The 16,332-nt window shown below is 37.2% G+C and overlaps 1 long non-coding RNA gene across 1 annotated transcript; it reads left to right on the forward strand.

Moving 5' to 3' along the window:
• Positions 1–601: 601 nt before the first annotated feature.
• LOC149176160 (uncharacterized) lies at positions 602–6,327 on the forward strand. The gene is made up of 3 exons (XR_016258618.1): positions 602–736; positions 2,376–2,420; positions 5,637–6,327. It is a non-coding gene; the product is annotated as an uncharacterized LOC149176160 (long non-coding RNA).
• Positions 6,328–16,332: the final 10,005 nt, after the last annotated feature.

The following is a 16,332-nucleotide window of genomic DNA, read 5'->3' on the forward strand; positions in this document are numbered from 1 at the left end:
GTAACAATGATGACTCTTCCATGTTCCACTTGGATTTCTCTTAATTAAGACTTTACACATAAGGGATGGTTTCAGTTATGGGCCCTTCAGCTACATCTCCCCTGCCTTACTGAGATTCCTATTTTGCTGATTGGGCATATTGCTACTTGCAGTGGAGGAAAGTACAAGAAACATTGATCTTTCTCTTTGGGTTGTCTGGCAGATATCCCACAAAGTACAACCTTATATTCTAGCTATACTCTCAATTACAGAGTATAAGTAGGGTAAAATGTTTTTAAATATGAAGGTCTTACAACAAGGTGGCTGGAAGTTCTTGTAACGAGATCCAATCTTGTTAACTTTGGAAGTAATTTGACTCATAAAATGTATTTATATATTTTACTTCTGAAATCACTATTTAAGTTTGCAAAGTTATACATATTCTATTTTTAGTGTGCAAAGTCATGCATATTCTATCTGTAAATTTGAATTGTACATTTCAACTAATAACTTTTGAATGATGCAACATATTTTTTTGACCATCAAATTATATTAAAAGATGATATTAAACTACTTGTTCTCGGATCATCTTGCATGTAGTTTAATCTCTGTTTTGTTATTGAATTTCTCCCTACCTTTATCTGACAATATCCATTTTTTACTATATGTGAAGCAGTTGCAAACTAATTTGTAGTTGCTGTTCAACTTTCAGCGTTGAAGGACATTTCTGGACGTTCTCTGTATTGCTTCAACTCCGGTAACAACCTTTATCTCCTTTCCGAGTTTTTGCTTCTTTTCTATTTCATCCATGGAACATGATAGAAATTCCTCTTCCATCAATTGTACATTAGCTACTCAGCAACTATAATATTTTACCCTATTTACAAGAACAACATTCCTTAGTTTTTTTTTTTCACTTTCTTGTTTTTTTTAAATACGTATTTCTGTGTGGCCCTAAATAAAGAAACAATACGTTACAAATTTCTTAGCAGAGATGGTATTATTTCCTTTTTTGGTCCACACAACGGGTTCCTTCAAGACTTTTACAAAGTCTTCTTCTTTGCTAACCCTAATGACCTTATTATGACACTCTGCCCTAATCAACATGGCAACTTATATTTGGCAAAATCTGATACAAAAGAACTCTATATGCAATGATTACCATACAGAGAGTGGTGCCTTTAAGTTTTGCTTACTTATCTCCATAGGATGAAGAGCTTGTGGAGTTATAGTTTGCAATAGGGATCATCTAAATGATATTGTTGACGCTATTATCCATCACACTCTAGCTCTATCCAAAACAGTCTAGAAAAACTACATTTGTTGCATCTTAATCTAAACTGAAATTTCTGAGAACAAAATCTTCATTTTTCAATCATAAGAAAACTTTTACAACTGAGATTTATATATGCCCAGAAATTCTCTTTATTTCAGCACAAGGGATCTTAGAAATTACAGCTTTTATTCTACACTTAAATCTACTCCTAAGACTGTACAATTCATTAGATAATACCTATAACATCTGACCAGTGATTCTGTCTCATAAATATTCAATCCTTAACAATCTAATAACCCTTAAGTCAGATTCATAATAAGTCCTTAAAACCTTCAATATTCATTATATATTTCAGAACTTAGTGATGTTAGGGAGGTCACCCTTGTGTTCGCACTACACCATCCTCAAGTGAGGGAAGATGTTGCTCACGTAACAATGATGACTCTTCCATGTTCCACTTGGATTTCTCTTAATGAAGACTTTACACAGAAGGGATGGTTTCAGTTATGGGCCCTTCAGCTACATCTCCCCTGCCTTACTGAGATTCCTATTTTGCTGATTGGGCATATTGCTACTTGCAGTGGAGGAAAGTGCAAGAAACATTGATCTTTCTCTTTGGGTTGTCTGGCAGATATCCCACAAAGTACAACCTTATATTCTAGCTATACTCTCAATTACAGAGTATAAGTAGGGTAAAATGTTTTTAAATATGAAGGTCTTACAACAAGGTGGCTGGAAGTTCTTGTAACGAGATCCAATCTTGTTAACTTTGGAAGTAATTTGACTCATAAAATGTATTTATATATTTTACTTCTGAAATCACTATTTAAGTTTGCAAAGTTATACATATTCTATTTTTAGTGTGCAAAGTCATGCATATTCTATCTGTAAATTTGAATTGTAAATTTGAATTGATATTTTTTGAATGATGCAACATATTTTTTTGACCATCAAATTATATTAAAAGATGATATTAAACTACTTGTTCTCGGATCATCTTGCATGTAGTTTAATCTCTGTTTTGTTATTGAATTTCTCCCTAACTTTATCTGACAATATCCATTTTTTACTATATGTGAAGCAGTTGCAAACTAATTTGTAGTTGCTGTTCAACTTTCAGCGTTGAAGGACATTTCTGGACGTTCTCTGTATTGCTTCAACTCCGGTAACAACCTTAATCTCCTTTCCGAGTTTTTGCTTCATTTCTATTTCATCCATGGACCATGATAGAAAATCCTCTTCCATCAATTGTACATTAGCCACTCAGCAACTATAATATTTTACCCTATTTACAAGAACAACATTCCTTAGTTTTTTTTTTTCACTTTCTTGTTTTTTTTCAATACGTATTTCTGTGTGGCCCTAAATAAAGAAACAATGCGTTACAAATTTCTTAGAAGAGATGGTATTATTTCCTTTTTTGGTCCACACAACGGGTTCCTTCAAGACTTTTACAAAGTCTTCTTCTTTGCTGACCCTAATGACCTTATTATGACACTCTGCCCTAATCAACATGGCAACTTATATTTGGCAAAATCTGATACAAAAGAACTCTATATGCAATGATTACCATACAGAGAGTGGTGCCTTTAAGTTTTGCTTACTTATCTCCATAGGATGAAGAGCTTGTGGAGTTATAGTTTGCAATAGGGATCATCTAAATGATATTGCTGACGCTGTTATCCATCACACTCCAGCTCTATCCAAAACAGTCTAGAAAAACTACATTTGTTGCATCTTAATCTAAACTGAAATTTCTGAGAACAAAATCTTCATTTTTCAGTCATAAGAAAACTTTTACAACTGAGATTTATATATGCCCAGAAATTCTCTTTATTTCAGCACAAGGGATCTTAGAAATTACAGCTTTTATTCTACACTTAAATCTACTCCTAAGACTGTAAAATTCATTAGATTGATAGCAACACAACCAATTTGATAAATACAAGCACTGCACTTTGATTTTGGCAGTCTATAATAATATTACATCTTTACATTAATTTTGGTTTGAACCTCTGAAGCTCAAGGCCCAAATAACCCTTATAGGATAACTAGCTCCAAGAAAACAGAGAAAAGAAGGAATTAGAAAACCTTGGAAAACAACGGATAGCAGACAGTCGCCAGAGGGAGTACTGATAAATCAAACAGCAAAGAACTATGCAATGCGCAGACAAACTCAAATATGGGGAGAGCCCAACAAATTAGTTAAAAATCAGTAGAAGTATCTTGGCATTGAATCTTGGAACTAGAAAGGAAGGAACGGAAATCAGTAAAAGTCTCTTGGCATTGAATCTTGGAACTAGAAAGGAAGGAACGGGGACTGTTACAGTCTTGGTATACGCAGAAAGGATAGTTAGACTATGACCTTCTTCTCTGCTATTATAACTATATGAAAAAGTGCAAAAAGATGAGTTGGACGGAGCCTCCTGTTTCAAATATGCATATGCATAAGCAGATATTGTTTCTTTCTCTTGTTCGGTCACAAAGATAATGTAAGTTAGATTCTCTGCCACCCGGTATGGTATTTATAATCAACCATTGACATCAGAAGTATAACAAGCTCCTCGCATGCCTGCTGCAATGATCCGAATGGATTTGATCTTGGAACGTCCAAATGAGGAAGATACCCTTCATGGCACACACTCTAGCATCCTCAAAACACCCATAGGCACCAAAATCCTAATTGCAATTACACCAAACCACTTTAATGAAAGCAAACCGAAGTTACTCCAAACCTTTTGACACATCTCCTCTTGGCATTGAATCTTGGAACTAGAAAGGAAGGAACGGGGACTGTTACAGTCTTGGTATACGCAGAAAGGATAGTTAGACTATCGTGGGGCAAACACGTTACCAGGTCTAACTGACTTGTGAACTTTTCTGAAACAATGAGGCATGCACAAAAGCCAGAATGCCAGACAGTTCCCTGGAATCATTTTTTGATTACCATACAGAGAGTGGTGCCTTTAAGTTTTGCTTACTTATCTCCATAGGATGAAGAGCTTGTGGAGTTATAGTTTGCAATAGGGATCATCTAAATGATATTGCTGACGCTGTTATCCATCACACTCCAGCTCTATCCAAAACAGTCTAGAAAAACTACATTTGTTGCATCTTAATCTAAACTGAAATTTCTGAGAACAAAATCTTCATTTTTCAGTCATAAGAAAACTTTTACAACTGAGATTTATATATGCCCAGAAATTCTCTTTATTTCAGCACAAGGGATCTTAGAAATTACAGCTTTTATTCTACACTTAAATCTACTCCTAAGACTGTAAAATTCATTAGATAATACCTGTAACATCTGACCAGTGATTCTGTCTCATAAATATTCAATCCTTAACAATCTAATAACCCTTAAGTCAGATTCATAATAAGTCCTTAAAACCTTCAATATTCATTATATATTTCAGGACTTAGCGGAGTTAGGGAGGTCACCCTTGTGTTCGCACTACACCATCCTCAAGTGAGGGAAGATGTTGCTCACGTAACAATGATGACTCTTCCATGTTCCACTTGGATTTCTCTTAATGAAGACTTTACACATAAGGGATGGTTTCAGTTATGGGCCCTTCAGCTACATCTCCCCTGCCTTACTGAGATTCCTATTTTATTGATTGGGCATATTGCTACTTGCAGTGGAGGAAAGTACAAAAAATATTCCCAGACAAATTGTTGTGGCAGAGGTTTCTGTATAACAAATTGATCGTTTCCAGTATGAATAAGTACGAGTTGATATACAAGGATTGTTTCCTCTGTAATTTCACGATGAAATGAACAAAAAATAGCACCAATTCAGGCAAATTCTTATAGAGTAGTAAGGCTAAAGCAGTTGTTCAATTGCCATGGCATCTCCTCTGATAAACTGTTGTTATTCAATATCCTGTATATTATCCACTTACAGAGTTATTTTCAGAATAATTGTGAGGGTATTAATAAATTGTAATTTGGGGACAATAAAGAATGTAGTAAATGATATTTATAGACAATATCCACACTAAAGAATAGTTAGACAGAAAATGAGATGCTAATATATATGTCACATAAAATGTGTAACAAAAATGAAGGTGGCATTGTTTATTTGGGAAATGCTAATGTATTTACAAGCGTTCCAGGTATTTTTGTTCCAAGCAACCTTTAAGGAAAATCAAAGAGAAAGATGTAAAGATGGGATTATACAATGTGATACAAACCAAGCCATTTGTAGATAAATTGTAGAAGAGAAGATCAATGGTTTATATGTTAAGCTAAATGTGCAACTCTGAGTAGAAGCTATGGGTTCATACTATCACCTCAATGTACTATTATGGGTATTATTCTTCTCTTGAAATTGATGTAATTATTTTATCTCTATTTAATAATCCTCGTTGTTGTTCAGCTATGGAAATCTCTTTTGAAAAAGGGTTCAATAAGATGATAGTGTTGTTCATGGGGCAACTCGGACTGTCAGAACTTAGACCTATGACAACATGGAGAGGAAGAAATACTCAGAGAAAATGCAGGGTTAGATAGCCTAAAAAAATCTCCTCCTATACAGAATCCAGATTGCTGTGGAGACTTGAGGAAGGGATGGAATAACATCAAGAGAAAACTGTCAAGATTGAAAACTAGTTTAGATAGACGAAGAAGGACAATAGTTTTGGTGCTGTATCTCAGGGTACAGCAACCAGAATTACAGGAATTAACAGCAGATGTGTCTGAGCAAGTTGAATTCTGCTATGTGATGAACTAGGATTTGGTGCCTATTATATTGATGAAATTTTTGTATTGAGGGTTACTTTTATTTCAGATCTTCTTTTTCCAGGTTTTTTATTAGGCAAAATGTTTGTTCTTTTAAAGTAGAAATATCATTATACTAAGAGGAATTTAGTCTTAGAAGAATTGTTTAGAATTTAGCTTCAATAACAAAGTTCGAAGTGCTCAGAAACAGGCTTTGCTTTTATCTTTAATGAGTCAATATTTTCTTGGGCAGAATTTGGCAAAAGAAATTGTAAGATCGAGGCAAGCTATTCAGTGCCTTTATGAGAACAGGGCACAGCTGAATTCGATATCTACGCACCTTGGAGAAAGTGGTGGTAATTTTTTCTTTACTACTTGTTCTCGGATCATCTTGCATGTAGTTTAATCTCTGTTCTCTTATTGAATTTCTCCCTACCTTTATCTGACAATATCCATTTTTTACTATATGTGAAGCAGTTGCAAACTAATTTGTAGTTGTTGTTCAACTTTCAGCGTTGAAGGACATTTCTGGACGTTCTCTGTATTGCTTCAACTCCGGTAACAACCTTAATCTCCTTTCTGAGTTTTTGCTTCATTTATATTTCATCCATGGACCATGATAGAAAATCCTCTTCCATCAATTGTACATTAGCCACTCAACAACTATAGAGTCTTACTTGAAAGCAGAAAGTGTTTTTCATATATTTAACATTATGTATATTATAGAAGTAAAAGATGAGTCTTTTATCATATTGTTCAAGTTCCTTTGGAGACAATGCTTAATAGTAAGTGGGTATTATGGTAAACATTTTTATTTGCTGGGGCACCCACATTTGCCTAGGATTTTATAACATAAGAAAACCTTTAAATCCCTGCAAAACCTTCCTCGTGAGGATTAGATTGTGTGGATTATGTTGGGCTTTCTTCTCGCAAAGACTATTAATTTGCATAGCACTGTGCATCTTATGTTGGTTACTCACACAACAATGTTAAATACAGATACTTTGCCTTGGCCTACTCTGTTTTGTCAGTGGGCAATCCAACTCTGTTTTGTCAGTGGGCAATCCAACTTTCAGCATTGAGGGACATTTCTGGGCGTTTTCTGTATTGCTTCATCTCTGGTAACAACCTTAATCTCCTTTCCGAGTTATTGCTTCATTTATCTTTCATCCATGGGCCATGATACAAAATCCTCTTCCATCAATTGTACATTAGCCACTGAGCAACTAAAGAGTCTTATAAATTTCATTCAAAATTATTTCCCGATTGAAATGATTCAGTTATATATATGCTTTCTTGGTAATTTAAACTTTATTCCTTTGTGTTAAACTAATGCAAAGTGGTGCCATCGTGGCTGTCTTGTTTTTAGTGAACAGACTCTAGAAAATCTTAGATACAAACTTCAATAGCTTTGCTTATGTCTGTCTGAATTCTGGACTAGTCATATCCCTGTATTGATATTATATTCCACTTGGCATTTTTTTTGTCATTCACACATTAAGAAAGCGGAAAACAAATACATGCATGTACATTTACATTTAGAATGCATGCGGAAATTGATTTAGGACTTTGCGTGTGCTCTCTGCTCTATGTTGAAACAATTTCGCTTCTCTTTCCTTAGTAGCTAGGATTTTCACTGCAAAAAAGGAAGTAAACGATTGTTTATCATCTTAGATTGCATATTTAGGAATTGTATATGTACATCACGTGATCAACCTTAAAGGCAAAATTCTTAAGAAAGATCAACTGTAAAATACATTTCAATAAACATAAAAACGCTTTGGAACCTAACGCACACCATTTAGAAGTCTAGGCTAGAGACGTGTTCCGGCGTCGTAAAGCCTGGTAACTATCACTTTCATCGTAGGTTGGGTGATTCCTCCTCTTTGAAATGACAAGTGCCAGTACGGACTTGTGCTCCCACGTACCGTCGAGTATATATTGGGAGACCACAGTAGGCTATATCCTTTATCCTTAGGAAGCCGTGTCTGCCGCCCTATCGATCACAATGCACTGAACATAGCATTCGGGAAGATTGACTACCGTACCATAAAAAGTATTCTGCAGTTTTGCGATTGGTTTGGCAATCCCCCTGTCTAGATATCCAGAGTAGTCACTTTCGTTCCTTTTCAGACTCCTTAAAAGAAAAGGACCATCTGAGCACTTGTCACTTCAGGCTCGTTAAAAATCGAAGGCGACTAGAGTCATCTTTAGCTTTTTCTCGACTCTTAAAAAATGAAAAATCAAATTGTGTCAAAGTGTCATAAAATTTATTTAAATCAGAATAACCTCACTATTCCCTCGTTGGTTTTAGGGTGGGAAAATGGAGTCCACCAATCAAGGATTTCCCCTTGGAGGAATCCTGCTCCCTTTTCCTCTATGGGAGATGTTAGTGCACCTCATATGGCTACATTGTCCCTTCTAGGGCTTGCAATTGGCCTACCAATATGCTTTTTCTCGACCTCTGCCGTTCAAAACACCGTGATTCTTGAACAATCAACTCAGCAACCAGATGATACTAGAGTTACCCAAATCGAAGGCGACTAGAATCATCTTTAGCCTTTTCTCGGCTCTTAAAAATTGAAAAAGCAAGTTGTGTCAAAGTGTCATACAATTTATTCAAATCGGAATAACATCACTGCTCCCTCGTTGGTCTCAGTTTGAAAAAATGGAGCCCACCAATCAAGGATTTCCCCTTGGGGGAATCCTACTCCCTTTTCCTCTAGGGGAGATGTTGGTGTACCTCATATGGCTACATTGTCCCTTCCAGGGCTTGCACTTCGCCTGCTGGTATGGCTTTTCTCGACCTCTGTCGTTCAAAACACCATGATTCTTGGGCAATCAAATCAACAACCAGTTGATACTAGAGTTACCCCCAAACCTTCTATTTCGTTTGTTTCTCCCTCTCCTTCCTCTGCACTTCGTGGAAGTATGCTTAAAAAAAATGAACGTATAAAAGTTGTTGTAATAAATATCTTTCTTCATTATGTTTACAAGCTTAGATGCCCACTCATTTAGAGAAAAACTGAACATGCTTCTTTCAACATTTTTGTGTTTTGTTTTGTACCAGAAAATGACATCAAACCTCACTGAAAATGCAATTTCCTCAATGTTATCTAGATCAACTCATATTCAACCATACCTACAAATTGCTGAACTTGATCCAATACAATCAATGCAAAATTCAACTCCACGATATCGTACTGCAATTTCAGACGGAGCACATAAGAAACACATCATGCTTCCAAAAGATTTCAATGATCTCGTAGCAACAGGCTTGCTACAAAAGGGTTCTATTATAAATGTTAAAAGTTGGACTACCTCAGCTATTGGTCCTTCAACGTAAGTTTGTTATAAATTTCTTATTTCAAATTTAACATTTTTTTATTTATAACACAACCGCTTCTAACAGTTATTCCTTTGACTCTCATTTGTCATGTAGGTCTATAAAGCTAATAGACTTTGAAATATCTACTTCATTTGCACCCTTGATTGGCAATCCAAAAACTATGAGTATCCCCATCACACCTAATGAAAACTCTCCATCCTCATCGGATCCACATCCTCCATCAAAAAGGCACTGCCCTCTTGCAACTACTCCAACCCTGCCCGTTCAACCAGTTCAAATTCCCATCAAATCGTTAAATCCTTACCACTCAAACTGGTGCATAAAAGGATACGTCCAAAGGAAAATAGCTCTTCGACAGTTTCAGAATCAATACGGACCCGGTAAAGTGTTTGGTTTTGACCTGTTCGATACAGAGGGTGGAGAAATACATATTACATGTTTCAACAATGTCGCAGATTATTTTTTCGAAAAAATCCAAAATGGAAATGTCTACATTGTCTCTAAAGGGAATGTAAAAAAGGCTAATAAGCAATACAACCACTTGAACAATGACTGGGAAATTTTGTTGAATGCAGCATCTACCATAGAACATGTTGCCAATGAAAAAAAACATAATCCAACAGTGCGATTCAATATAAAATCAATTGATGATATCAGAACAACAAACGTCAACTCCATTGTTGATATTCTTGGTGTTGTCACAGACATTTCCAGTGTATGCACTATACGTAGAAAAGATGGCTCTGAAGTCAATAAACAAACAATACAGCTTCGAGACATGTCAGGGTATAGCATAGATGCAATCTTTTGGGGAGATAATTTTAATGCCGTGTCACGGGAAATCTCCTCCCTATGTGCTACAGGAAATAACCCCATCATTGCAATCAAATCTGCACGTGTTGGAGAATTTAATGGAAAAAATATCGGCACTACAACGAGATCCATTGTTCTTGTAGATCCTGACATTGAAGAGGCCCATGTGCTAAAGTCGTGGTTTAAAAAAGAAGGCTCGACTGCAGCTTCTACATCTTTGACAACAATATCTCCTTTTGGCCACCAACAAAAAAAAATAACAATTGCTGATATCTACAGTATGGATTCCTTAGATAAACCAACATTTTTCCAATTAAAGGGCACAATAACAAAAATTGGTATGGATAGTTTTTACTACATTTCTTGCCCGTCGATTGTTGGTGGGAAAAAATGCATGAAAAAACTTATTCCACAAAATACAGGGATGTGGTTCTGTCCAAAATGCAATGCTGAAGTAAGCGACTGTGATTACAGATACTTATTGAAAATCGACATACAAGATCACACTAGTGAATTGGCTTCAACTGTTGCTTTCGAAGACGCAGGCTCTACAATTCTTGGAAATAATGCCAAAGACTTCTATCTATTATCTTCAGATCCAGAACTAATCAAGGAAATTGTCTCTAGAGCTCTATGGACAGATCATATCTTCACACTATCAATGAAGACAGAAACTTTTAAAGAAGTCCCACGATTGAAATGCGTTATCATAAAAGAAGAAAAACTGCATTTCACGACAGAATGCAACAACATCCTCCGAGAAATTCAGACCATCTCGACATTGTAGATAAATATTGCAGAATGTGTTCCTTGCTTTTTGGCAATTCCTATTGTCCAAATTTTATAAATACAACTTTACAAGATATATTGTTGCATGTCTTCTTATGAAATTTTCTTATATACCATTGAAATAAATATTCGTTCTCCATTGTATCTAGCATTATGTTAGTAGACAGAATCACATTTTTTTTTTCCTTTTATCAGCTTTACACATGAAACTACCTACATGTATGTAGAAAAAATACTAATATGTTCTTTCAAAAACATTTCTCAAATAAAAAAATTCACATGGCACTGTTCAGAACTTAGATTTTTTTCCCCTTCTTTCGCTTTCGCTTGCATTTTTTACCCTTCTTTCGCTTTCATACAATAACATGGTTGTTGTCTCCAAATAACATTCTTCTTTTCCCCTCCCTTTCTTATAGGTACCATAAATTTTGCGAATGGCTTCTTCTTCTAATAATGAACGTGCTCGAAGATACTATGCAACAAATAAAGAACGAATAAATGCACGGCGCCGTGAGCTTTACCAAGCAAAAAAAAACAACATAGAATGTCAAAAACACAAAAAACAAAAGGGTGACCAACCTTCCTCGTCTGGAATGGCCCACCCTGAAAACAATCCTCCCTTGCAATTATCAGACTCTTTATCTTCTCAGCAAACCTCTCAAACAAATACATCCATGCCTCATTGCCCTAACCCCTCCTTCACACATGCTTTCAGCGACATTTATACTGATCAAGCACATCTAGATTTCCGTTCAAAGCTTGATAAACTTCCACCTAAATGCCCATGCTCCATTTTTCTTGAATCATATCCTGGAATACATATCAGCAATTCCAACCACATGTATTGTTGCTCCAGATGCGTCTCTGAAACAAAGGGTCACCGCTTCTCATTATCAAACAACATGGACCCTGGCCCTCAACCAGCTACCCTTACGTCTCTTTCACAAATAGAAGAAATGCTCATTGCTAGGGTTAACCCTATACTGCAGGTAACACATGCACGTGGTGGCCAGTATAAATACAGTGGCCACACAATTTGTTTTCCTCAAGACATTACAAAAATCGCAAACATGTTGCCACGACGTGTTGAGCACTTGGACATCCTAATTGTCACGCGTCATAGTAATGACCATAAGGCTTATGATTTCATTGTCAGTAGACATCGCGTTCTTGCTGCATTGGAATACAAATTGGCTAATGACCCATACTATAAGAATGTTCGTATTGATTCCAACGCACTGGCATCCTTACCAGCAATCCCCACCGATGTCTCCTCCTCCCTTCACCATTCCAATACTACAGAAACCACTGTTTTCCTTCCACTTGAACCACCCCAGGAGCTCACCGAAGATTTCACAGACCCATCTGCTGGCCAAACATCATCGTTCGTACCCATCATACCCAATACAAATACAGAAATCCAAGAAATCCACCATTATTTGCATGCTTACAACCACCAATCTGATACTACAATTGAGTGGCCAACAATTGGTTTATCGCCAGTCAATGAATACAACACAAAAGGTATACTCTCTATGGCTTTCCTCGCCCTTTTCCCGACAGGCGCTGCAATGCCAAATCAGCCAAGAATGAAAGCAGTGCAGTTACATGAATATGCACTTCATCTCATACGTTACTACGATAACAGATTTGGAAGCCACCCACGCTTTTGTTATTACATATATAATCTCATGATGCGACATCGCAGTCAAGCAACAGCGTCGATTTTTGTGAAAAAAAACATCACAGATAACTTTCCAATATCTATTCAAGATCTGAACATTCGATTAGAACAATTTCCAGATGAGCAATTGGCAGAGCAAGTCATGCGATTCGGTAGCTCTTTACGTGGAACAAGGTCATTTTGGCACAAAGCTAAAAATGAACTAATGGACATGATATCTCAACTCAGTTGCCCGACGTTCTTCTTCACATTAAGTGCAGCTGATACAAAATGGCCTGATCTTCATGCAGTCATGCCCGGATGTCTTCCTACTGATATTGGAAAACAACAAAAGTGGAGAAATGATAACATTATCTCTAACCCACATTTAACATCACTATATATGCACCATAGATTCACAACATTTCGTGAGATTATCTTAGAGAAACACTTGAATACAAAAGATTACTGGTACAGGTACGCATTCTACCGCATTTTTTTTCCTCCAATAACTCTAAACAACATTCCTCACCTATTGCAAAATTATCTTACAAAAACGCATACTTGCTAGGTATGAATGGCAACATAGGGGATCTGCGCACATCCATGGTTTCCTTTGGATAGAAAATGCACCTGATATGGAGAATCTCAACTGGGAAGACACAGAAGCAGTCGATATTGCAAGGAAGTTCTTCGACAAATATATTTCCGCTTGGAACCCTCGTGCTCCTTCGACTTCAAACCAACCAAATGCTTGGACAAATCCCGAAGACCCTTGCCTGTTGTCCACACCGCAAATATTCAGAACCAATCCTTTCAGTGACTATGAACAACTCGTCAATTGTGTTGAACGTCACACAAAATGCTCGGAAAGCACGTGCCTAAGAAAAAATGGATCCTCACTCCAATGTCGTTATAAAGCACCATGGGAATTACATCCAAAATCGGCCTTATTCATTGATTCCAATGGCCAAAAAACATACACCCCTGCTCGGAATGACGATCGACTCAATATCCATAACCCTACCATCCTATCTATTTGGCGTGCAAATGTTGACTGCCAACCAGTACTCTCCATACACGCTGTACAAAAATATATCGCCAAATATGCATCCAAAGCAGAAAAAAAATCTGAAAGCTTCCACGACATGCTACGTAGAATTGTCCTGGCTTCACCCAATGCTGACCCAGCAACATCGGCATTTCAAAAATTTCTTGCAGAAACCCTTGTTGATCGTGACATTGGAGCACAAGAACCCTGCCATATGCTGCAAAAATTACCATTAACATTATGTAGTCGGCCATTCATTTCTTTAAATGTAAACCAAAAAATTCTTATGCGCCTTCCACAAACGGACACCACCTCCACTACATCCCCGCACTTCATAGATACATATATCCAGCGCCCTTCTACCCTAGAGTCCACATCACTAATAGAGTTGGCAAGATCCTGGTCATATGATCCTCGTCGCAAAACAAACAAATGGAAACAAAGGCCTACAAAAGCAATTGTTCGGGTCATACCACGTTACTCCTCCATACCATCCACAACAGAACCTTGCTACGCTGACTTTTGCAGGGTTGAACTTATGCTATACAAACCTTTTCGTTGTATCGTACAAGATATAGGAGATTCTGCTGCAGAATTCATCGCAAATTGGCAAACATTTCGCCCATTCTACAATCCTTGGCATCAACACCGCACACTATCTAATATTGAATCTGTCGCAAATGATACCTCAACTATGAATGAAGCCAATACAACAGACACCATGGAAATAAATGAATGGGAATTACTTTCCCAATTACACCCTACAAATGAGCTTCTCATAAACAACCTTGACATGCTTGGTCTTCGTGGCTTTGATGACACCCATAACTGGAATCATACCACTATCCCATTGGATCTACAAAATAATGCAATACAATTCATTGAGAATAGCCGCTCCATCCACCGCATTCTTCAAACACATCAACATACCCTGCCGACCCTTACTACATTATCTCCAATGCAAAGAAAAGCTCTAAATATTATTTTTAATCATTTTTCTAGGAAGGATTATTTACCCGCTCTCAGAATGATAATACAAGGCACTGCTGGTACGGGAAAATCCCTCCTTATTAATTGCATCAAAGATATGCTCATAGGCCTTGCAAGCCTGGAACCTTCACCGATCATGCTCCTCACCCCTACAGGGGTTTCCACCTTCAACATACAAGCATCGACAATCCATTCTGCTTTGCACCTTCCTATAAGGGATCTTATGCCGTTAGAAGGTAGTGCTCTTGCAAAATTCCAAGAAGAACTAAGGCATATAAGATACATACTAATCGATGAAATGAGCTTCATTGGGCCAAAGCTTCTCAGCCATATTGATGAACGTCTTCGCGAGGCATTTCCCCACCAAAGAAACACTCCTTTCGGTGGTTGTTCCATAATATTGGTTGGTGATCTCGGTCAGCTACCACCCGTCAAAGACATACCTCTATATGCAGGGACGAGCCACGGAAGCGCACTGTGGAACACCTTCAACACAGTCATCACATTAGACACAATATTTTGTCAACAAGGCGACAACATCGCACAGGACTTTCAGGAACATTCTCCAGAACATTAGACATGCAAATCCAACAATCGACGACTACAACGTACTCATGTCGAGCACAGATTCCTTTTTATCAGAAGAAGAAATATGTTCATTCCATGATTCCATGCATCTATTTCCAACAAATGCTCAAACAATGGTCCATAATAAGCAAATGATGAAATCTCTAAACACTCCTATCGCACGATCCATTGCTGAAGATGACAACACATATTCCAGTCTTTCCTCTGAAGATGAGCAACTTGAGCGAATTGTATTGCTAAGCAATGGCGAAAAAGTTATGTTGACTTCCAACCTTTGGGTTTCAGCCGGTCTTGTTAATGGTTCCCTTGGAAAAATTGTAACCATCTTTTACAAAGAATCAACTGCACCACCACAAATTCCAACATTTGTTGTCGTAGATTTCCCCAAGTACATTGGGCCTCCTTGGGATGAAAGAAACCCCACTCACTTGCCTATTTCAGCAGTAAAAAGAAATGGTCGTGCACAAATTCCACTGAAGATGGCTTGGGCTTTAGCCATACATAAATCTCAAGGTATGACACTTCCAAAAGCAACAATTGACATTGGAAAAACAGAACGTCAAGGTCTCACATTCACAGCTATTTCAAGAGTGCCTTCTCTACAAGATCTCCGGATTAACCCTGCATTCAGTTTCGATCGTTACAGTAAAATGAAGGACAACAAAAACATTGCTCGCAGAAAAAACGCAGAAGAAATTCTCCGTTCAATGCCGCCTCCAGATAATCTGCTCCAACCCGTACTTTGACATCACCAAAAGGTTTCCTCCATTTATTTACCTCATTCTATTTCATAACATACTTTTCATATCTTTCAACAACAACAAACTTTAATCAATATTAGTAAATAAGCAAATATTAGAATGTCTTTATATTATCTGTACATCTCATTCTAACCTTTTCTTTCTTTTGCAGCAGGCCACATGGGCTCAGAAATAACATACCTTCACAACTACATGTAGATTGGCAAGTAAAAAAACTGCATCTCCAGCTGTGCATTAACCTCCAATGGTGTTCAATATGCCGTTATTCACCATGCATCTTCCACTAACAATATATGGATCCCCATAGCAAAGGTAACTTCATTACCATTCATTCCAAATTCATTTTAACAC

The sequence above is a fragment of the Pinus tabuliformis genome, chromosome 4_1, assembly GCF_031772625.1.
Source record: "Pinus tabuliformis cultivar Carrire ecotype Pingquan chromosome 4_1, CPIR1, whole genome shotgun sequence".
NCBI classification, from domain to species: Eukaryota; Viridiplantae; Streptophyta; class Pinopsida; order Pinales; family Pinaceae; genus Pinus; species Pinus tabuliformis.